Source organism: Passer domesticus, chromosome 8 (assembly GCF_036417665.1).
Source record: "Passer domesticus isolate bPasDom1 chromosome 8, bPasDom1.hap1, whole genome shotgun sequence".
In the NCBI taxonomy this organism is placed as follows: Eukaryota; Metazoa; Chordata; class Aves; order Passeriformes; family Passeridae; genus Passer; species Passer domesticus.
Window position 1 is genome coordinate 33351825 of NC_087481.1, and position 24275 is coordinate 33376099.

At 36.6% G+C, this 24275-nt stretch overlaps 1 protein-coding gene across 4 annotated transcripts in view; it reads right to left on the bottom strand.

Moving 5' to 3' along the window:
• NRG3 (neuregulin 3) overlaps nt 1-24275 on the bottom strand; it is a 695884-nt gene that overhangs the window by 480597 nt on the left and 191012 nt on the right. The gene's annotated exons all lie outside the window — the stretch shown is intronic.

The window sequence follows — 24275 nt, forward strand, 5'->3', positions numbered from 1 at the left end:
ACACATTTGCTATGTATATCACTTTACATAGCACCTATTTTTAATTAATTTTAATCCATTTCTAGGTATTAGTCATTAGATGGCAAAGTACCATAACATATGCTCATTCTTTTTTAACAAAAGCTAATATCACACATTGCAGGGGGACAAAAAAAAAATGGAGGAGTGCTCCTTTAAAGTATCATTATTTCTGACACAGTAGAAATGGTAGATATATATTTCAAGAAATCTCTTTAACCAATACAATATAACTGCATCGCCTGCTGAAAGAAACACCATTTTAACTCCTAGTGCCACTGAGCTTTGTTTTATGACCAAAATTATTCCAGAGACATGTAAAAATAACCTAGCTCCATAATTTCACCATGAGGCTCAATAGATTAATTTGTTTCAGTAATTGTTTTCTGTGGAAGTAGCTGGCCTAGTTATCCAAAACAGAAACCCCAAATCAGTTTTTGTGTGGCATTCACAGCAGTTAAAGAGAAATGGAAGAAATTCTATTTTCCCCCAAATTCAGGCAATGTTCAAGTTTCTATGGAAACCTTGAACACCTCTACAGAGATAAGCAGCAAAGGGTAAAACCGTTCTCCCTGGTTTTCACCATTTCCTCTTTTCTCTTTGATCCATGTGCAAGTGTTTTATGTATAATTCACTTTCTGCTGTCCCTTGTCTCTGCTTCACTCTTCATGTACCAGAGGGAAATCTGGGGAAATTTCCCTCATTATTTGCTTTCCATTGGCAATCCAGAGTATTTTGAAGTGCACTGACTAAAACATTTTCATACATCTGATTTTATACAATCATTTATTCCAAGTCACCTGAGCAGAGAAACCTACTAGAAACTCTAAGAAAAGCACTCAGAAACGGCCACTATGACTTTGATCATCTTGTGAGAGTTTCCTCAATGGCTGCTTCCAAACTCTGGGCTAAACTCCTGTAAAATCTCAGCCATCATACCAGACACAGCCCAAAATGGATATAAATGACACACATCAAAGAGGCCCCTAAAGAGCCTTTGAACAGTTACATTTGCTTCTCCTGAAATGAGAGACTACAAACTATGTGAGCTAAGCATAAAAAACGTTATGAGCTAAAATGCAGTTTTATCTGCAGACCTCAGATGACTGAGGAAACAGACTAGAAAACAGCACAAATGCAATTTGCATTTTGTCATCTAGATTTTCTTTCATGCTTCTCTCAACCCAGGTGCAGCTCAGCTCTGCCCACACGCATAAAGCACTGGAAATTTCAGTTTCACTAGAGCCAGTTGGGGAATGAGTTGGAAAAAATCTACTTATTGAAGGTAAAGAGTACAACTTTCCACACAAGCTGCTATAAGGGCCAACTAATTTAGGGTTTGTAGATCATTCTAGATCACTCTGATGAAGGTTTCTCTAGGCCAAATGATTCTTCCCTGACTTGCATTATTTTTTGTGAGACTGATGCCCACCCACACAAGAAAAAAGTAATGCTGACTCGATAAAAATTTTAAATGTTGAACATTTACATGGTTGAAAATCTACAAACGTAATTTTTAGGGTGTGATCTGGATAGAAATAAGAAATACAATGGGAAATCATGCAGCTTGCTATAACTTGTAAATAATCATATTTAAGGGGCTTCATAATGGCTTAATTCTAAAAGGCCCAAAAATAAAGTGACATTTTAAAAAGCCTGTAAATTAAAAATGGGTCAAATTTGGTGGAGGACCTCTAATTTTAAGAGCAAGGCCCTTCACCAGATAGCCAGAAGAAAAGAGTTTCCTGCAAAAATATGTGACACCTTTCACAAATAGGGATAGACATAGGCAGTGCTTTTTGTGAGGGCATGAAGAGCCAAGCGGTTTTTCTGGTGTTGTACACAAATTCACTGGACAACTACAGCACTTGATCATCATCTCTGGAGTGATAGAAATGCTCATTTACTTGCAGTAACACCAGATGAAAAAACTCTGCTACCCTTCCAGTACTTTTGATCAACTGTCCCATTAGAGCTGTGCAGCAATCAGAAATGTGTAATTCTGCCATTGCACATCTGCACAGCTCTGCAGACACACCCTGCCCAGTACTGACCTAAATGAACCTCAGGGAATTTCTTTCTGTGCTCACTGCTCAATCCTGTGTTCCTCCACCACCCTCTGTAATACTCAGATTCTCTTTGGTGCAGGTGTCCTGCCAGAGGGCACACCCAGCTGCCCACCTGTGGGTGTTCACAGCCAGAAGCTGCTTGCTTTCATTTGTTTGCTCCTGGAGCTTTTCTTACACCAGGTGATTTTATACATGCTAGCTAATTCTTGTCTTCAAAAGTCGAAATTGTTCTTATTATTACACTTCTGTAGTTTGATAAATTTGTCCCACGCCTTCAAAATATTTTCTTGGCAGCAGTCAAGCGAATACAGACTGCACTTGCCCTGTTAGTTCTCCATGACACCAAATATTTTAGCAATAGCACCTGTAAGAAACAGGCACACCACAAGGCCATTTCTGTCATACTCCATTTTCACCCAAGAATGTGTCTAAATATTTTTAGAAATTTGTCTGGCTTTTTGGATGTGATATTCAAAGTATGGTTCCATTAAGAAATTAGAGTGGTATTGGAGCACAGTGCACAGATGCCAAGTTTTCATGTTTATTTAATATCACTGTAATTTTAATTTCTCACAATCAGCACAACAGTTTCTCACTTATTACTGCTGGCACATTTCAAAAGGAAGTGTACTTTTTTCCAGACAATTTTAATTTTTATCTATTGCATTATAAACAATAGCTTGAAGGTATAGTTCACAAGCTGTCAATGATATATACATATAAACAAAATTAATAGACAGCTTCAACGATAATTTGACAAACTGTGAACTGAACAGCATTTCCCTGTGATATTACATAAACCTTTTACAGAGGAAACAGTTGATAAATATATATGTTACTAATGTTTGGAAAAATAGAGATGCAGATCTTCAAAAGCTCTTGATTAGGCAAGTAAGTGACATGGCATCTCCAGAGGTACAAATGCTCAATTGACAACAGCTGTCTTGTTGGCACACCAAATCCGTATTTTGTCAAACAAATTCCAGAACCTTCCTTGTGTCACATTAATAGTTTTCAGTGGCTCATCTCTTCCCTGAGGCTTAGGAAAGAAGATAACCAACTGATAAGGTTACTTACACTGCAAAGCTTTTCTTTCTGACCAGGGTGACGTTGTCTCCTGATGAATTATTCACAGACTCGTGTGACTAAGCGTGCAGCTGATCTCAAGTGCCATTTATGTAAGAAGTGTGGTACTAACAAAATGGCTGCATATTTTCTCCTAAGCTACTTAATTAGAAATGTTGAAAGCATTCTTTTTGCAGATGCAGCTTATTTCTTTGTGATCAAACACAGTTAAAGGATTTGGTACTTCCCTTTGACGCTGTAAATTAGACAAATTTCTCCACGGAAAGCCTTTTAAAAATTATCACAGTACTTCTAGTCCACATGTAAATCAGGAAATCTGTGTGGAAATAAAGCATTCAAGCCATCCATTTGAATAATAGAGCTACTATAAAATGCATAAAAATGCAAGTCATATTGATGTCATTGCTTCTTGGCATTTTGATATATTAAAAATAGTGTTTAATTGGATAAAACTTTAAGAAATAGAAAGCAAAACCTCTAAGGTTAAAGTAACTCTTTAGAAGTGCCCTCCATGGTAAGAAACCACCAACACAAAAAGTTTAAAAGAAAGAAATCTTGAATATTTACAGGATAGCTTTTTCTCCTTTTCAATATTTCTATTGGTGATTTCCTCTCCTGGGAGAAGCTTAGCAACCTGTCCCCACAAAGGTCTGCAAGTTGCTTATGTATAAACTTTTTGCCTTCCTAAGGGAGTACTCAGTTACATCATGTGTGGTGCATCAAAACAGAACAGGTATGCGTGAGCAGAGCTCCTCTGAGACCTGAAGGATAACTTCCAATGGGGCCAGAACTGCTCTTACAGATTAATTTCATAAATTATTTTCTAATCTAAGAACTACGCACTCAACTTGTATTCCATAATTTCCCACTTCCCTGTTTTTGAATCAATTTGGAATGATTTACATACCAGTTAAAATCACAGTGGTGCCTTGGAAGATACAGTGGTACATCTTTTACAGGCCACACAGATATTAGCATTGAGAGTGCTGCTGAATGTTTAGCAAATCCTGACTAGGAAAACTCCTTACAAGAACAAAGAGAAGTTGGCAGTGCAGCACTTCTACCTCGTGTTCTCTGTTAAAAATAGATTTTAAATATTGATACTATCTCAGGTTATGATTATTACACAGCAGAAACATTTTGAGTCACTGAGCTTCTGATTACTTGTAGGCATCATTGATGAAGTAAGGAATGGCTTTTACTGTGTTGAGGTTTACTAAAATCCAAGTGGATAAAGCAAAGGAAATATTAACTGACTCTTCCATTGTACAGTTATGGTAATTGGGATATTCAGATATTGTTGGGCAACATAGAAATTGAGGTAGAAAAGGAAACTTTTCTCATTCCAGCTAAATGTCTCATCCACAGGATTATCTCTGCTCTGCAAAGGAGAATGTTTTACATATCTATCTATATCGACATGTATTATAAGAAATGTTTCCAACTAAGGAGATAACTTCATTAAACACTATGAAGCACCTTATTTACTATATATAAAGCACATGTTAGGTCACAAACACTCATAAAATTGGACATGAAAAGAGCTAATTCCTTTCATTTTTTCAATGCCCTATTGCATGGATCCCAGTATCTTGTTATTTTGGCTATTTTTGTTTTGAGTAAATATTAGTGATTTATCCTTTGATCTTTGTCATCATTGAATTTGTTTAATACTGTGAACTGAAAAAAGCAAAACAGTCCCTTCTAAATTTAAGGTCTTTACCAGTCATGGACAAAATTGAACGCTGCAATTATGTTTTGGCAAATTAAAGCACATTAAACAAGCCCTGTTCCCTCCAGTCCCAACTCACTGCATGCAATACAATGACACACATTAGTTTCTCCACCAGGGAGTTAACATGACGAGTTCCTGCAGGCCAGTGCAACTTGACACTTCTCACTGGCTTTCTCTTGCACAAAATTCCTTCCAGTTTTCTCTAGATGACACAACACAGTGTAAAGCTCAAGGAAGTTAGCACTTGTCATCACAAGGGGTTTTATGGCATTTAATTAAACAGGGCAGAAATGTGCAAAAACCAAGCCAGACTCACACTTTTCTGCTTTCTGTCAAAACAGACACAACTCAGTCTGGGAGAGAGTAGAACTTGGTCTAATGATGCACACAACCTATTGACTCTTGCCATTAAATGAGAAACACATTCCTTTCTTATCCTGCTGTTACTGAGCAATGGTAAACTGTGGCCACTTTCACACAGGTTTATAATTAATTCATTAAGACTGCATGACCCTAATCTCTGAGGCTGCATAATCACTGAGATAATTCATATAACACACAAAATATTGATGAAGCATAACACTGAACAGCTACTTAACTTCCAAGCCTCTGGATCAGTGTATTAACATGAGATGACATAATAAGTAAAACAGTTACTGAGACTAAGCACTGGCACATTTACAGTACCAGGCTTTATGACTTAAACCACTTAAAAAACAGTTTGAAAGATTATATATGTATATGTGTGTGTATATGACTTTTTTAGATTGCTATAAAATGGCTCATTGTTTTAAACTGCATGAAGAGACTGACAAAATAATTAAAATAGTAGAGGAATTGTTCTTGTGTGTGCACAAAGACATGATGCCACTATTATGTAAACATATATGTGGGCACTGGGAAAGGCAACTAGTATGAAAACAAGACTCTAATACACTTCCAGGGTTTTCAGTTAAAATATTCATTGCTTCAGTTTGCCACTGAAATAACTTCACTTCTTTAGTTTCAATACATTACCACATTTGCAAAATGCAATGGAAATGTTTTCTAATAACCTCCATGTTCATTTATTTCCTTGCATCACTCATGACACCAACCACTCACTACTGGCCCTGAGCGTGATGCTTTTGTCCTTAGTTGGCTGAGAGACTGTAAGCCAAAATCAAAACCTTCATCACCTTGCAGAATGTACCAATAAAAAAAAAAAAAAATCACTTGCATCAAGAAGGTTCCAAGTTAGGAAAAATTATATTATTTTTGCTAATTTCCTGAGCAATATGCAAGATTAAAGACAGTATTTTTCTCTATTTTTTCAAGCTCTTGATTTACAATCACTCATTATTTCTGAGATTGTTTGTCTCAGGACATGCCAAAGATTCATTAACACCCCAGGAGGAAGGCTTCTGCTTCTTCAGCAACAGAGTCCAGACTGTGGAATAAATTTCTCCAGGACCTCAATGCATTGTATCTTTTTTACCTTCCTACCTCATACACTGTCCCTTTTTTAATTTTTTTTTTTTCCCCACCTGAAGCATGTGCCAAGTAATAAAGCCCAATATCATTGGAAAAACTGCTCTAATGCCTTTAAAATTTGAGAGTCCCCACACTTCCTGCTGAAGAGGAGGTGAAAGGAGTGTAAAGCCCTACAGCTTTCTGGACACCACACAGACAAAGATGCTGACAGCATGCCATAGAAACCCATATGGAAAAGAACATTTTGCATGTTGAAAAGATACAAGCAGCATCAAGCATCTCAGGATGCACTAACTGTGAATTTTGTCACTTTGCCACATATCTAATTCATACCTTCCTCCCCAGCTTGAGAAAAATACTCTGAAACAATTCCCATTTGTTACATCCAATTAACAACACCAGAGCATTTTGACACCATCAGCTTTGCAAATGACATTGACTGATATGACTGAATTAGAGAATGGCATGGCATTTTTCTCTGCTAGAAGATTTTCTCCATTCAATGATCAACTGAGTAAATATTACAAAATAGTCTGTGAATGAATTTGCAGCAGGAAGGAAACATCATTCATGATTTAGAAAAAGCCCAAGGAATTCAGAACTTGCTCAAGAACATACAACTGAAATAAATATTGCAGGAACAGGATATGTAATTAAGAAATCCCAGAGTAAGAATGTAACATCATTTTCTTTCATCACTTAGCCACCACACACTTAACCTTGGACCTCTCTGCCCTGCTGCTTCCTTTTGCAGAATTGACAATGAGGATGGCTGACAGCTCACTGAGCTCTCCATCCCTTGCTGTGGAACTTTCAGTGTGCAAGTTCACTTGAGCTGTGAACAAAATTTTTAAAAATCTATTTATGTGAAGTTTCTCCATACTTAAAGTTAGAGGCACAAGTTGTAGTTAGCAGTGTAGGTTGCAATGAATAATAAATAGCTGTCCAAACCAGCTCATGTCAAAATGCTGCCTCTTACTACTCTTCAGGATTAATACAGCAGTTTCTAGCATTTTGGTTTTATGGTTATGCAGTTTCTTGAAATAACATTTATCCTGTCACTTGCAGCCTACATTTCATTTACTATTTTGATGTTCTACCTAGAAAACCTAACTTCAGCTAAAAGCAAAAGTTAGTCTATGATCTTTTGTGTCATCATAGAAACAATTCTGCCCAGTTAAACATAAAAACACCCTTTGTAATTTTCTTGTCCAGTGGGTACCACAGTATAGCCAGTGTAATTAACACCAGTAAAGTCTTCAGAAAAAAAATTAATTACATGGTCACAGTATCTCCAGCAGGACAGTACCACCATCAGGAGAAGAAAAAGTCAAAGACAATTTCAATAAAACAGAAAATCTCTACTTTAGACTCATTTAAAAATGGTCTAATGGGGAATGATTTTTAATCCATAAAATGACATAAAGAGAAAGGAAAGGCCATGTACATACTCCATGTTAACAGCTTTAGCATTGTTTCTATACCTGTATAAATATTTTCTAAGTTTTTTGTTTTCATTTGAAAAACCCACTTAATATACCATACATGATGATTTAGAAGGGATCAATACTGAATTATTTCCTTAAGACAAACTACATTTATGGCTGTATCTGGCATTTCCCATGGTGAATGGACTTTGAATGGATAACATGGATGTCTTTGCTGTTAAAATAAAAAATTTAAGTCAAAGCCAAGAAAATCCCTTCTTGTAAGTAGCAGCTATTTGCTGTAGTGTCTGCAGCATATGGAACAACGCCTCAGGCTGATGTACCATTATCCACCAGCTGTGAAGCTTAAAACATTGTTAAGTGTCCTTGTACTTTAGGTGTGAAAAGAACAGGATGCTGAAGAAGCTAGGTATGTTTCTAAAATACCACTATAAAGATTCAGAAGTTGTGAAGATGGCTGTACATATGTAAAGAAATACAGAGTCCATTTGTATACTGCAGGACTAATTTCTGCCAATATCTTGTCCCAAACTTTTGGAAATATTAACTGTATCTACTGTAAATACTGTAATTTATAGTGGCAAACAACAGAAATTGCTCTCAGTCAATCAAAAATATCCTGGTATGACTCACTTCCTTATAAGACGGTGGAACCATGGTTTAATAGTTTACAGTAAGCACACACAATACAGATCTGAGAAACAGATTATGAATTGCGTTTACAATATTTACACTATTACTCAAAACACTCAATACTCAAAGATGTAATTAAATATCATTAACTTGGCCAGACTGGACCATAATTACTTCTAAAATAAAGGAACAATATCATTCCTGAAACAAGGTAAATTTGATGTTGCAGTTTACTTTGCTTTCAGTTGCAAATGAAAAAGAAATTGAAACAAATATTTTCATAAACATACAATACACATTTAAAAGAAATACCGTGCTCTAGTACACATAGAAACAAATGATGTTATGGAAAGAAAATTTGTGTTGCATAGATGAGTGCTGACTGTTTTCCTGGCTAGCACAGTAAATATTGAGGCAGCTAGAAAGAAAATTATTTTTCTCCTGCTCTTGTTAAATAAGAACCCTGATAATAATGACAGAGAAATACAAAATGTGTCATCAGCTTTCTGTTCAAGCCTCAGGGTGATTAGGATCTATTTTTATAGTGGCTTAAAACTTCATTTTTGTGTATGCCACAAATTTCAAATGAAGCCCAGTGAGAGACTAGAGGAAGGCTATAAAAATACAATCCTCATCTTGAGCATTTCAAGTCTAAAATTATTGGTTTTAATTTGATCTTTTGAGAAGCTGGGTGGTCTGAATAATTAGAGGGAATGAGATACCTTGACAGAGTTATTGAGTCCCTTCGCAAAGGATAGTTTTGCTGGTTATGATGCAATTTACAGTCCAATACATTAAGGATATCAAAACTGCTTTTATTACTGCTTCATCTTACAGTGGGAGCACAATTTCTGTTGAGCTGCATTACTTGCCCTGATTGCCTAAACTAGCTCTGGCAAGCACAGGCATAGGAAGAAATTGATGCAGACACCCCAAAAAGATCCCAGGAAAAACCAATATGTAAAACCTAAATTAAACAATTTTATTCCAAATGAAAGCTGAGCTTTAATATAATCTAGTTCTGAAAAATTCATATGATCTGTGACTAGTTTTGTTCCCTTGTCCCCTTTGATTCTTTCTTAAGCTAACCACAAAGGGTTAGGTCCCCTAAAGACTTTTGTCTAAAAATTTGTTCAGCAACCCAATCCTCTTGCCTTTTTCCTAGGAAAAAAAAGCCCCTTCCAGAGACTAAAATTTATTTCTGACCTAACAAGATACCTCACTGTACCTCAGAGCACTTCTCTCATAAATAATATGGGATTAAATGATTCTTAGGTTCAATCTCAGGCTGTTCAAAACATAAGGGAACACTTAAAGCTGTCTGTTGACTTCCACAGTACTGTCAAATTTTTGAAGACTCGTGTCTTCAAAATTAAAGGACACAGGTGGAGCTAAACAACCCCTGGAGATCACTCCAGCCGAGGAGTTCTCAAAGCCCTGAAATCACATCAGCTCACCTAAGTGAGATACCCCAGCACCAACCTCAGCCCAAACTCCTCCAACTGCTTTGCCATTCCTTGCCCTCAGGCGAGGTCAGGGCAGCACAAACCCTGCTGCAGGGCTGCTGTGGAGCCGTGTCTGCTGTCACACTGGTCCCTGGGAGCAGTCCCCACAGCCTGGCCTGCCCTGGTGCCCTGGCTGGGCTCAGCACCTCATGCATGGCCAACGAGGGCTGCTCTTGCTACTCATGCACTCCCAGGGAGCAGAAAGAGGTTGTAAGCTCAATTTATTAGCCGAGTTTTCCTACGTTAATGACCTGATAAGTTTAAAACCAAATAGTAGCAAGCTGCACTCTGGAGAGCCCACCTTGAATGGGAAACATCCCTCCAGCCTATACAGAAACTAACAGCTTGCTTTTGCTGGAAAGGAAGTCTCAGCACAGCTATTATCTATGGAATTGCCAGTAGAAGTAATGGGTTTTTTAAATCTGAGAATAGGACTAGTGAAGGAAAAAAATACATTTCATTTAAGCGAAGTTAAAAATGTCATTTCTTTTTCTGTCAGCTTTCTCTGTTAAATCCAGCTCTTTTCAGCAATTGGAACTCAGAACATGGGGGTAAGGTTTGTTTCTAAACAAGCCATACCAAGCAAAGAGGTTTTCCTTGGCAGGTAAGCTTTTCAAGTTCTTGCAGTTTTATTTTAAAGCAATTCTTAGTTTCTTAGATTCATATTAACCTTATGAGAATGCTCTGGTACAGAGAGAGAATTGCAAATATAGCTGCATATAAATTACAACAGCGGGTGACAGATTTCACAAGTTGACCATAACCAAAATGTTTTGTTGTTTTTCTAGGCCAAGAATCATATAAACTATTTTTTTCTTTAGAAATTGTGATTATTTGATGTATCATGTCCAATAAGCTTCTAAGGGAAAAGCCATGAGAGTTGTAGCTGCTTGTGTGTTAATTCCCAGAGATCAAACCAGGGGGTACATTCAGATTGGAGTCAGGCTGTAGAAGGGCAACTAAAATAATTCACAGTTTGCAAACTGGTTAGTAAACACTTCAGTTATATCCATAGCACTGATACATCAATGAATCAAAGTAAAAAAACCTCACAGATCCAAAACAGTAATTAAAGCTGTTTTTCTTCCTGCTTTTGTTTGTGTTTAGTTTTCTAAGCAGATTTCATTTTGATGGAGCTTTTAGAAAAAAAAATGGTGGGATATGAGGTTATAATAAAACTCAGGAAAAATAAACACATAAGAATCTAACTGCATAGTACAGATAGGGTAATGACATGGTGAAAAGTATTATATGAATGCTTCAGATTAGATTAACCCAATGCCTTATATAACCTGGAATTGTGATGGATTAAAGTTCCAGTTTGAGAAAAGAATATACATCTGGGAGCATATTGCTCCTTTCCCAAGGAGCACAGCAAATATGACATAGTGGAAGAAATGAAAAAGCCTATAGAGACTGAAAATATTTATAATGAAATATCAGTTATCCTATTATTTGGGTAATTAGGTTAAAGGAACTAGAGGAAGATGCTGATAATGAAATTTTAGACTTGCATTTTATATGTGTTCAAGGAACAGCCATATAGAGTCACAGGTTTTTGCTAAGTCTCCCAACTTAGTTCAAAATGGTATGGAGAAAAGGTATAGGGCTGCAGTAATTAAACATCCTCCAATTTGTTAATTGAAGTAATCTGACTCCAACTGAAAGTTCAAAATTTTCTGTTCTAATCAAAGATCTTGAAACTTTGAATTAACTGCCTGTAAAGCTTGGCAATTTCACCAATCCTGAACAGGAGTTCTGTTAATTTAGTGAAGACTTATCTCTCTACCCTTACACCCCTCAAAACCTAGCTTATTAGAGAAGCCTTTATTCAGGAAGAAAAATACCTGGAAAGAAAAAGCAAATAGTGCATCCCTAGCAGAAACGTGAAAATTAACACTAATCCAGGCATAAAATATCCACACAATGACAAATATAATTTTCCCCCTTTCAGTTTGCAGGTCAGGAATCACAGAGAAAGAGCCAGTCCCAGCACCACACCACAAACATAACCTGTCCCATAAATTAAACCTTTTCTCCTAAGCAGTGACAAAAAGCTTCCTCCACATTACCTGCCAATGCTGCCTATAGATTACTGATGGCTTCTAGTTGCTCCCTTGCACCATGCAAATTTATCACAATAATCAGGAAAAGAGCCATTTCAGAGGAACCAGGCATCCTGATGTCCCTGGGATCCCTACATCTTCTCCCTCCTCTCTCTGGGTAGGGAGAGAAGTAAGGGCAACAGTAGGCTTTTTACTTCTACCTCTTAATTTCAATTTAGCCTAATATATTATTAGGATTATTGCAAAAAGTTTATTTACTCCCAAATATTTCCTTTCCCTGGGAGATTAAAGCTCACTTTGAAAACTAAGATGTGCCAGACACATCACCTTTTACAATATGCATCGTACCCCAAACCTCTGAGTGCTGAAAAGCAACATGGGACACACAGAGGACCCCTCTTGTACAAATCAGTCATTTCCTATTTCTATAGGGAAACAAAACAAAAGCCATGATTCTGCTGAATCTGTCACGGGTGTTCAGTGCTGCCTGATGAATCTTTGAGTAATTTCTTTGGAAGATTGAATAGTTTCTTTTACCACTGACTGAAAGTGAACCAGTCCACTTTGGACTGATACAAATGAGGAGCAGGAATTAATTCTGTTTTGCCAAGTTTTTCTTCTACTAATCACCAGAAAGGGTTTGGTGCAAAAAAACTAATGACATCTTAAAATCTGTGAATTACTAATAATTGATTTAGATGTGTTTCATTTACTGCTTTCAAGCAGAAGTTCATGAATGGCTGCATGAGGAATGAGGGTGTTACCACACTGCAAAATTTCCACAGAGTTCCTTTCACTTGGAACTTCACTACTTACACTGAACATAAATTCACTTCATAAAAGCTGAGAAAAGAAAACAATTTGGATCTTGCAAATAGTTTCCCCAACATTGAAAAAAATGGATATTTCCATCCAGTTTGCACTGTGTTTGGAGGAGAAATTATGTAGTAATTAGAAACTTCACAGAACATGGAGGTGAAGAAGAACTGGAAAAACTCAGAACTAAATGAACATTTTAAATAGCAAGGACTGACAGCAAAACGAAGGGAAGGCATTGAGCCCATCTTAGTTGTGAAAACTTATGACCAATTTGAAAAGTGACAGAATAGTGAAGCACTGGCCTCAGGGTATCAGAGAAAGCTCCAGTGACTAAGTTGTTTGCTTTGCAAGAGGTTTCACCCCTGACTTTGCAGTGTGGCCAAAGAATGCTGGCACTGGCTTGCCAAAGCCCTGCTTGCTGCAGAGCCTGGGGTGCTCAGCACCATTCCCCTTCCTGCTGTGGCCACTTGGGACAGCTCCCACGGGGATGGAGCAAGAGCTCCCTGCTGGGGAGGCTCTGCACCGGCCGTGCATGGCTTGGTGACAATGCCAGGAATTACTGGGATTACTGCTAATAGGCTGCAGCTCCCTCATTTGCATGAAGGGTTATGGAATAAATCCCAGCATCTCAGCCACCAGTGTGAAGAAACTGTTCTAGCAAACACCAGGTTTTTATTGTCCTTTCCAACCTAACCTGCTCTGCATTCCACAAATATTTATCACAAACCAATCCTAGAGCAAACACTTTTTCCCATTCCAATTTCTTCAAGTTCACTCTCAAAATAGGGATTTAATCAAAAGAATAATTTTAAGAATCCTCTAAAGGCAAGAAAATTCTGAACTTGACTGCACCATACAAGATTAATTTCATACTATTGATCTTATAAGAGCTCTTTTGATAATGCTACAAATTATATGTTAATAGAAAGTTCAAATGTCCATTATATGTCTGGAAAAATTGTGATAATAAGGATAAATATGAGGACTATGGTCTAAAAGCACTTAAATAGAAGCCTGGTAATTTCCATTTTGAGAGGGATGTTTTTTTCCCTTAAGCTTTAGCAATAAACCACTGAAAAATCAAAGACAAATCCAATAACAGCAATGAAATAATTCCAGAAGTAATAATTTTTAAAAAGGCTTGTTTTCTGACATTTTGGGAAAAAATCACTGTCACATTCAAACCCTCATAGTGACTCTCTAAAGAGAAACAATATGAAAGGCATCTACTCCCCAGTTCCTTTTTTATCTCTGATACTGTATAGGCATACTATACCCAGAAAAAAATATACAATTCACTCTATTTAAGGTGCTTATTCATGAGCACACTCAGCCAGATGAGAAAAAAATTCATATCTGAAAGTAGGTAGGGAAATTTAAGTACTTTCTTGAGGGAAAGGTGAAGATGAAGGCAGAGTAAGATAAACTGGAGAACTTCATAATAAATTTTAAAGGCACTACATTTTAATCCTTGAAATCACAGTTTTTCAGATTTCGCTGAAATTCCTGACCAAACACTGTTCTCACTTCCAGTACTTGGTAGCACTTAGACTTGAGCTCTAAATGATTAAATACTTGAGATTGTGCATGAGAAATTTGTTTTACCTGTATTTTCTACTCGTTTTTCTATGCAAATAATGGTATTTGATTTTTTTTTCAGAGCATCTTTATGCAAGTAGTCAGGAAGAGTTTAACTAAGATACCTACAAAAGAATGAAAAATTATCTTCATCAATCTGCCAGAGAAGAGAAATTGGAATTGTTACAGCTTAAAATTTTATGCAGGTTTTATTAGACTCTGTAGAAGCTTCTCAATAAAATTGATTGCTTTCCACCTACAATGGCTGGAGACACAATCCAGAAGGTGAAGCTATCATTCAGCTCTTATTGGCATTTTACATATTCAGGCTGTCTTTTGCTCTGTGGTTACAGAGTCAGATAGGAGTGTGTGCATAAATGAGCAGCTCTGGAAAGCAAAGCTGCATTCTCCCCACAGTCCCTGCAGGGCATCTTGTGTCAGGAGGATTCAGAAGATAACTTGGTCAGTCTCCATCTGCCTCATAATATTTGAGCCACATGGAGTGAAAATCTATCCCAAATCAGCCTGCAACTGAAAGGCAATTTCTAATACCATGTTATGATAACCTGCTTCAAACACCTGATAAAACACTGGGTTTATTGCTAATCATATCCCCAGTGATATCACATTTCCAATGTAAAGAAACATAAGCATAGTTAGGAACACTGAGAATCATTCACTGCCTTTCAAATCTTTGCACTATCCTTTAATTTCTAGTCCCTTTCCAATACTCAGGTTAAATTCATACCTTTATGAGTTTACGTTCAATTATTAAAATTTATGAATACAAAAGGAAGGATGTTTATTTCAATTTGACTCTACAATCTCAAGTATCATTTTAACAAAATCAGCTAGTTCATTAAATCTTTATTCCCTGGAATTTTCCCTCGGTTGAGCCCATAATGCTTTAATCCTCCCCTAAAACACTTAAGATCTGGATATCTTTTAGCAGTGAACATTTACTGCTTTACAGATGGACAATGGTTAAAGCAAGCATTGTGTAAATGCATTATTACTCATGGATATGAGCTTAGATTTCTAACTGGTGTACCTCTCTTCTCCCATCTGCCTGCCTTTGCTTTTTCCACACAAATAGAAAAATAATTTTTATTTAATTACATCTTTTATTGTTTTACTGACATTTTCCCATGTCATCCTTCAAAAATAGGAACAAACAATAACACTTTTTACTGGCTTTTGGACACCTCATTTACTCAAAGCCCAATTTGCTGCAGTTTGTTGAAGTCCATGAAAATAAGACATTTTGTGAAAGCTAATCAAGTGCCAATCTGCTTCCTGCTTCAAGAATAATTTATTCTTTGCTAGATAAACTTCTTGTTTATTTCTTAAACCTTCAGATTAACACATTAATTACATAATTGCTGCACTTCTGCAGGGCTTAATTCTGCCAGAGCAAATGAGAGACTCACTAGAAAAGGGTTTGTATATTTCAGAGACTTTCAGGCCTCATACAGGGATCTATATAAACTGACAAGTCTAATTTTAACTAATTAATTAATTGGGATGACATAGCAGATTGCTGTTAGGCTGTTCTGTTCTAATTTAGCTGACACTTCGCAATGGTCAGTATGTCCTGTATTCCAGATTTCAAAGAGGAAGGACAAGCTCCCTCCTATTACCAGAGATCTCTTCTGTGGGCCAGGTCTCACATTTACTGATTTCCATGAAAACGGAAGGAAAAAAACAAACATGGCTCAATGCAATCACAGTTCAAAAGAAAATGTTCTGACATTTAATAGTGTCTCCAGCCATTCCCATATAAATCAGTTCCCTCAGTGTATTATCTGTGCATTATTAAAGAACTTCCTTTAAAATCATTGGCTTTTTCAAATATTTCAGTGAATAACTTTAGAAGTGGATTACTTTGATGGGGAAATAAGTTCTTTATCTCTGCCTGGTGAAGGTTGGGTTTTGCAAGGTCTTGATACAATTCAACTTTGTTCATACTTTTGGGAAAAAAAAAAAAGTAATAGGCCCCCATCAATTTTCCATGTCCCTAACCAGAGCTTTATATAATGAATATATACATTAAAGTATTGATAAATATATCTATTTAATATAAGCTAATATCCAAAGGCTATTTCAAAGGAAAGGGCATTTCTTAGTAGCCATGTCTAAAAACAGATTTGATTTTATTTAAGTTGATTTGTTTTTTTAAGTTGAACATTTACTGCATAAAAGAAGTGTGAACAGTACATTTTGATTATGATATTTCACTTCTGCTCCTCCTTTAACCTAGAGATAATAACTGGATGTTATTCTTAGAAATAGAAGAAAAATCTAGAGGAACCACTGAGGTTTCCAGTACTTCAGTTAGTCATGGAAAAAAGCAAGTGACAGGTAAGAGAGACATGGTTGGAGACCTCACAACAAGTTTCATCTTCCTGCTTTTCCTCTATTTTTTTTTGTTTTTTCTCCCCAGCCACAGCTCTTTCTGTGACCTCCTGATTAGACATTCAGGCTGCTGCACCATTCACTAGCTAGGTACAGCATTTACATTTAATTTTCTCTTATCAGAATCAGACGGAGTAATTACTTCTGTGTGTCTGGTTCTGGCTGCAAAGAGCCTGGCCTAGCTGTGAGCTGGCTGATGCACCTGCCTGTGCACTGGGGGCCTGTGCAGAGGTTTCAGAAAGCCTTTCCTACACAACTTAAAAGCCCCAGTTTGGGAACTAAGATTTTTAACTGGTATTCATGTACATGTTTTTCTTCCTGGAAATTAAACACTGAAAAGAAGAATGAAAGGATTTGGGGGTTTTCATTCAATCACTCAATTCATGAGTACTGAGATAATGGAATAAAATGTTCTGCCTTCTCTTTGGGGAAGAATTCTAAACACCCCTAATAAACAGTCCTTATAATTTCTTATTCAAGATACTGTTCTACAAGGACTTAACTACATGCTGTACTTTGTAAGATAAAGAAGCTCCACTGAAACACTGATTAATAGTGAGCTAAATCTGAGGGAAAACCCCAGTATGGAAGAAAATTAACATTAGGCTGATATTAAGATTCTTTTGCCAGAATCCCCAACTTCAACATACATGTATATATAACACTTTAAAATTAAATAATCAATATCTAACCTGAGACCTGCATATGAATGCTGGAAATCCCTCAGTTATGACCTCAACATCCTGAAAGCCCATGCCTTAAAAATAGCTGGAGAAGGAGCTTAGAGCCAAAGGGAGTTTTCTGTGGAGTATTTAACTCTGTAGCACCAGTGATACTGAGCAAAGGTATAAATATCTGCATCAATAACAGATAGTTTGTACTGAGAGTAGCTGGAGGAACCTAAAGAAAGGAACTATACAAGCCATTCCTCTGTAGTACTCCACCAAGAACAGAAAAAGTTACTGAAGAGAATAGAAAAATGTTTAGAGATTTTGACATTCAGTTGTCTTCAGAAATGAGTAGTGAGCATTTCTGCAGACATTTGTGACAGATCCTACTTGTTTGCCAGTGAAAGAATTCATCAATACTAAATATAACTCAGCACAATGACACTCATTTTAGCTAATTTTGAAAGCAATCCTAGTTTGCATCTACATTCATAGCATTGGAAGAAATTCCTAAAAAAACCACTCCCTTTATATGACAGATAGTGAAAAAATATATATGCTACTCACCCATCTGCAGCATAAATGTAGATAACTGGAAGGGATTTTTAAATAGGCATTTTTAAAATTTAACAGTGTCTGATTTGCAAAGCTATATTAAAAGGTCAGAAATAATGAGTGTCTTGCAATAAAATGCAGATTATGTGACACAGACAGTCATGTTACAAGTTTTAATAGCAGCTGACCATTATTGTTCTAGAGAAACAGCCATGTATTCAAATCCACCTTATTGTCAGATAAAATGTGTTGCTAGGTTGTACAGCAGGGCAATGAAGAAACAAAACTAAAAGAATGAGCAGATACCAGGCTTCAAAAGAAAGGCTCAGTGGGATACAAAGAGGTAAAACATGGAGGTGAAATGAAGTGGAACAGAATCTATCTGCATTACGGATTGGACTCGGTGGGAAGGTGAGCAGCACTTCACTGTACAGCAGCAAAATAAGTTAAACATCCCAGCAATGATTTAATGCTTCAGAAATGAGCTTTCACTGTTGTTAAAAGTTCAGCTACACATTTTTTCACCAGAACTTAAAAAAAGGAAACTCCTTGTTTGTCTCTCCATTTTCAAGTCATGGCACAGTTTTAAATATGCTCAAGTGATATAGAAAAGTTGAGAGATCTATGGCGTTTCAATTATGGATTTCCTTTGAAATTTTTTTAACAGATCCAGTATTGTGCTTTCACTTTCTCTAATAAATTTCTTCTTTTCAAAGTCTATGCACATGGAGAATCAATTCACACTTTGGAACAAAGAAACACTTAACAAGAAGCCTAAAAAGGTAGAGTTTGTTTAAATGATATGTCATTTGCACAGACTTAAAGAACAAAAAAATAATATTTTACCATAAAAATGAATGGTAATTTATAACTAACACAGCCTTCTGGAAAAAAAAAGAATAAAAATTCCTATTTTTTAGACAAATGTCATGCCATATTTTATTTAAGGTGTGTCTTCTGTTCTGGTCTCTTCCTTCTCTATTACTCCCACCATAAAATGTGCTCATCTTATTGGTGATTAGAATTTTAAGCCCATCTGGGAGACTGAAAGTGTCGGAAATTCAACATTGAATTCAACACATGGAGGTGAAATGTGAACTTCAGCTTTCCTCAGAAGATACACATGGAGGACATTTTTCATCTTCCACCCTGAGAGCTATGTAGAACCTAAATGCTGTATGACTTTACTTCTCTAATAGATACATTTCCCTGAAGAAAAGATCTGTGGAATAAGGATGCCATTTGTTTACAGGCTTATCAGGAAAAAACTAAATCTGGAGAGACCAACTGTCTCCTGATATTTTGAGTATTTCACATGTTTGACATCATTCCTGGTACAGCACCACCTACCTCATTTGGCATTTATAAATGTGAGAAAGTGTACAAAAAGAATTGTATTAATTTGGAGTACAGGAAACAAACATGAAGGAATAAAATCCAGGGCCCTTTATCTACTCTGATGGACTAACTATAAAACTAATTTGTCAAAAATTAAGTACACATTTGGTACCACAGGGAAAAAAAACTCTCTGAAATTTGATCAGTCTGCAAAGCCAGGATTTTCATGGAAGTGGGCTGTTCCAAGTCACCTCGGACATATGCAGTGTTACCTTAAAATCCATAGTAAATCCAAATTTTAGTGTCACCCTTTAAAAAACCCAAAAATCCCAAACAGTTTTCATAGTGATTTATAGATCCAAAAAATCAAGTCAGAAAATAATGGATTTTACATGAAACTGGCATTGGGGAATGAAGTCTTAACGGACAAATAAAAGAAGGTTAATTAATTCAAATGCTGTTACAATATGTGCTCAGCTAAGGAAGTATTTGAAATTTTATGAGCTCTTAAATAGAAAGAAATTTTACTGTAATGCCCAGTAGAAGTTGTCCCTCACCCTCTAAAACTTAAATACTTTGTAAGGAAAGACAAAATTTCTCATGAGACCAGTCCAAGGATGGGAAATGACCTGCTTAGGAAATTAAGAATCACCTGTCTTGGTGATCACAATTTCCCTGGAAAATACATCAAAGTAAAGGTCTTATGACCAAAATCAATTACTAGAAGACAGAACTTCAAAACAAAGATACTCCACTTGATTTGCCGCACCCTCTTAGAAGAAAGGATGGGAGTGTTATGACAATCATAAAATAACACAACATAACCTGAAAGCTTCTCAGGTGCCCTGCTGGGAGGTGACATACACATATGTCCTACTCCATACACCTGGTGTAAAATACTGAACAACTCATGGGCCTGATCAAAATGACATGATTGTATATTACAATTCCACAGTTACAGTTAATTAGGAAACACATTACATTTGCCACTACTTCTTCACTGAATGGTGCATGTCCAACTCAGCAGGACTTACGCAGTTCACAATTCATCTCAGAATCCATTATTCCCTTCCTGCAAAAGGACTGTGCTTTCCTAAGTGTTTACTTTAAAACTCAGATATTCAGCTGATAATGAAGTGAGCTACGAAGAGCCTGTTCGCTATGAACTGACGTCAGGCTTGACCAAAGAATAACAGTAAGTATTACTTTCTTCTCCCACCTTTCTGTATCTAAGTAGCAGGTGGTGTGAAAAAGAGAAGAGAAGAAAGGCTGACCCTCTCTCACTTGACCCTGACACATGCAGGCACAGTTGTCATGTACAGGAGAGTTGCTGTTCTCCACTGCTCCCCAGAAATGGCAGAAAATTACTTCACTGAAGAAGTCCAAAGACAGATGTAACCTGCCACGCTCCTGCACGGAGCTTACAGGAAACCCACTGTCTCCAATAACCATGGATTTTATTCAGTTGTATGCTCAAAGGACTGTTTTGAAGGATTTTCTCAAACTATTTACATAAAGTCAATTAAACTGTCTTTTAAAATAAATAGTTCAAAAATGACACTTTCCAGCAAACCTTAATGATTTTGCAATATTAACTTCTCATGCTGCAGTGTATCCCAGAAGATTGGTTTGCCATAATTAAACACGGTGTATTTAATGTACTGCTGAGTGTGAGGGATAGGATGGGCACACTCCTCAGAGCTGCTGAAACATGAAGCACCCAAGGTCAAATGTTGACATTTAAGTTTTAACTGAGGAGTAGAAATGCCGGTGGAAAATGCATTATTTTCAGCACTGGCACAACAGCTGAAAATAGCTATGTTGTTGTCTCTTTAAAAAATATTTTGCTTATTTAAATGTGGAATCTCCAAGTCCATAATCGTTAAGTTTCCATTTGCACAGCATTCTGCCCAATGTTTCTAGTTCTTTTTAATGCACCTCCATATTGGGCTGAAACAAAGTTCTACAGGAGGGTCCAATTTTTTTCAATTATCTGCAGTATGATGCCAGATTTGTTATGTGCCACTTCATTTCATTTACTGCTATTTACTGTCCTCCAGCTGTCAGCATCAATGTTTATTTTCTACCTGCTTGCTGCCAAGCTGCATTTCTAGAGCTGTTATGCATCTACATTTCACCCACACTGCTCTTTTCATCATTATTTGTAGCACCATCTATAAACATGAAATCCAACCTTCAAATGTCAGGCAGTTATCCACAAAAGGGTACCCAAATCACTAAATGCAGGGTTCTCCCCTCATCTCTTCAGAGATTCGATTTAGTTTGACACGTCATGCAAATAATATCCAAATACACACTGAAATTAAGAAAACATTTACTCTGTTCCCTCAACCAGGCTTCAGCAGTAAACATGATTGTCACCAACATTATGTTGTTTTGTCCCTTGCTTTCCTCAAAGAGTTGAACTTGTAGTATTCCCAAAATAAACAACCACTCAACAACCTACAGTCATAATATTTACTTGTTTAACACTTTAAAACATCAGCATGCAATGCTTAGAAAACTGAAAGCAATTCAGAACATTAAACAATAACAAATCACCGCTGCCTTCAAACAAAAAAAATAAAAATAAATCAGTTAAACATAATTTCTATGTATTCTATTACAAATTGCACACAGTCAACAGAGGTGAGAAAGCCTCATAGAGCTCAAATTTTGACTCCTACGTCTTTCACTGAGGCTTGAAATTTATCATGGATTAATTAAACATTAAAACAATCCAAGTGACCCAGGCCTTGAGTCTAATTCAAAAGAGACACATCTACTCTAAAATACCCTTGCCCTGGTGCACTGCACAGTTGTAAGGCTGGGGGCACTGGTGACTGGAGAACACAGCAGGACAGAGCTGCACGGAGCATTTATGACAGGAACCGGCAGCATGGAGAAAAAGCAGACATGATTCTGGACAAACAAGGCCTCCCTCATGTGTGAAATCAACTCAAATGATATTTCACAATTGAAGGAAATATTTTTCTTCCCTTAATACTTGTCAACCTTTATTAAGACATGATTTTCATCAGCAGTGCTTGAATTGCATGTGTCTGACACATTAATTTATCTGTAAAGGTCAGAGCAACACCAGGCCCAGAGGAGGCCTGCCTAGCAAGGGGGATTTCTTGTACACAGGAGCACAAAAAACACAAGCAGACTATTTTATTTTGGAGTGCACGACTACAGGGAACAACAGAGCAGCTGCTGCGCAAGCTTTAGGAACACAATGCCATATCAACACAATTATATGTTAACTTCAATTCATATTTAAAGAGATTGTGTCTATTTGACCCCAAGGTTGCATTGCTTCAGGAGTCTGCTATCCATGCAGCTTGGGAATATCTATGAGAACGGATGTAATATAGGAAAGAAAAAAAATAAAGACTGAAAAAAGCAAGATAAAAATACAGGTCAAGGACCAAAAAAAATTAACCAGTGCATTTTTTTTTTTTCTTGATCCTGTATTGGAAGTATCATCTCACTGTTTTGATATCATACACCTTTTAATGCTAGTATTACAGATTTTATAAATCCGGAGAAAGGTAATGTATATTTGAGTCAAAAATGAAATTCAACTATGAAATTAAACTGTGCCTACATCTTTCTTTCCCCTACTTTAAGATCTTTATTATTATTCCCATAGTAAACACTTCTTTCAAACATAAGATTGTTAGTTTGAGGTGTCCAGTATGATAAGAAGCTTTTTTTTGACACAATATATCAACAATAATCTGATATCTCTGTCACTTTAGTTTGAAGATGATCCTGTTAGAGTAATTTCTTCTTGGAAAAACAGTGACATTCTTACAACAAAGCTTGTGATCAATACCTTAATGTAGCCAATAGCCACATGAAGGTCAAATACAGGGAAAATTAAAAATATTCAGATGTGCTGCTAGCAATCCTGAAAACCCTGTAGATAGTTTACTCATTATACATCTGGAAGACTGCTCCTGTGAGGGCATACTAGTCCTAGGCCCTATGAAAATTAATGTTCTAAAGCCTTTATAGGCCAATTGATAAGGTAAACTACAGAAACATAGTGAGAAATTTATTATAGACATCATAACAGATGCACGTACTCCTACTGTTAAGGAGTATAAATAGGGGGTTTACAGAACTTCTGTAATTTTGGCATTTCTACTCCCCAGAGCTCATCTTAATGTTTTAATTTTCTAACTTGAGAAGATATATAGATTAATAGTTTCTATCTTGCTTCTGTATAGAGAAATTTGCTTCTGTAAAGAGAAGTTTGCCTGTAAAGAGAAGAACAATTTCTCATGTGGAAATACTGTATTTATCAATTTTGTTATTTATTTGAGCGTTTCTTCAGATTATTAATGTTGTCTATTATGTGCTTTTTATCTGAACTAAGATATTTTTGTGACTGAAACAACAGATTAATCTTATGCTTTTCTTGGACAGCATTCTTTTCGTATTTATAATTTCCCTTTAGGAGTGGACATAGCTGATCATCATCATTAACTGCTGGGAGATCTTTATACAGAGAAGCACTTGCTTAGACAAAATGATTCTTAAAATGCCCAAAGCAATGTATCACCTCTAGGGTCCCTGCATTTGTTATCAGAACTGAGACAGGAGAGGGAAAAGAGAGCAGGGAAGGAACCATCCAGGGAAGTCTCAACCTTTACACATTTCTGACTCTTCTGTAACTTTACTAGATTTACAAACCAGCTGAAATTTCAGCTGAGTGCTGAAATTGCTCCCTAAGGCCCCATAAAGGTTGGCCAATATGTGCTCAAATTTAATAGCAGATATTGTCTCCTGTCACTGAGCAACCGAGATATTGCCCCACACATTCCCTCAGGTTTGCTGCCTGAAAAAAACTAAAAAACC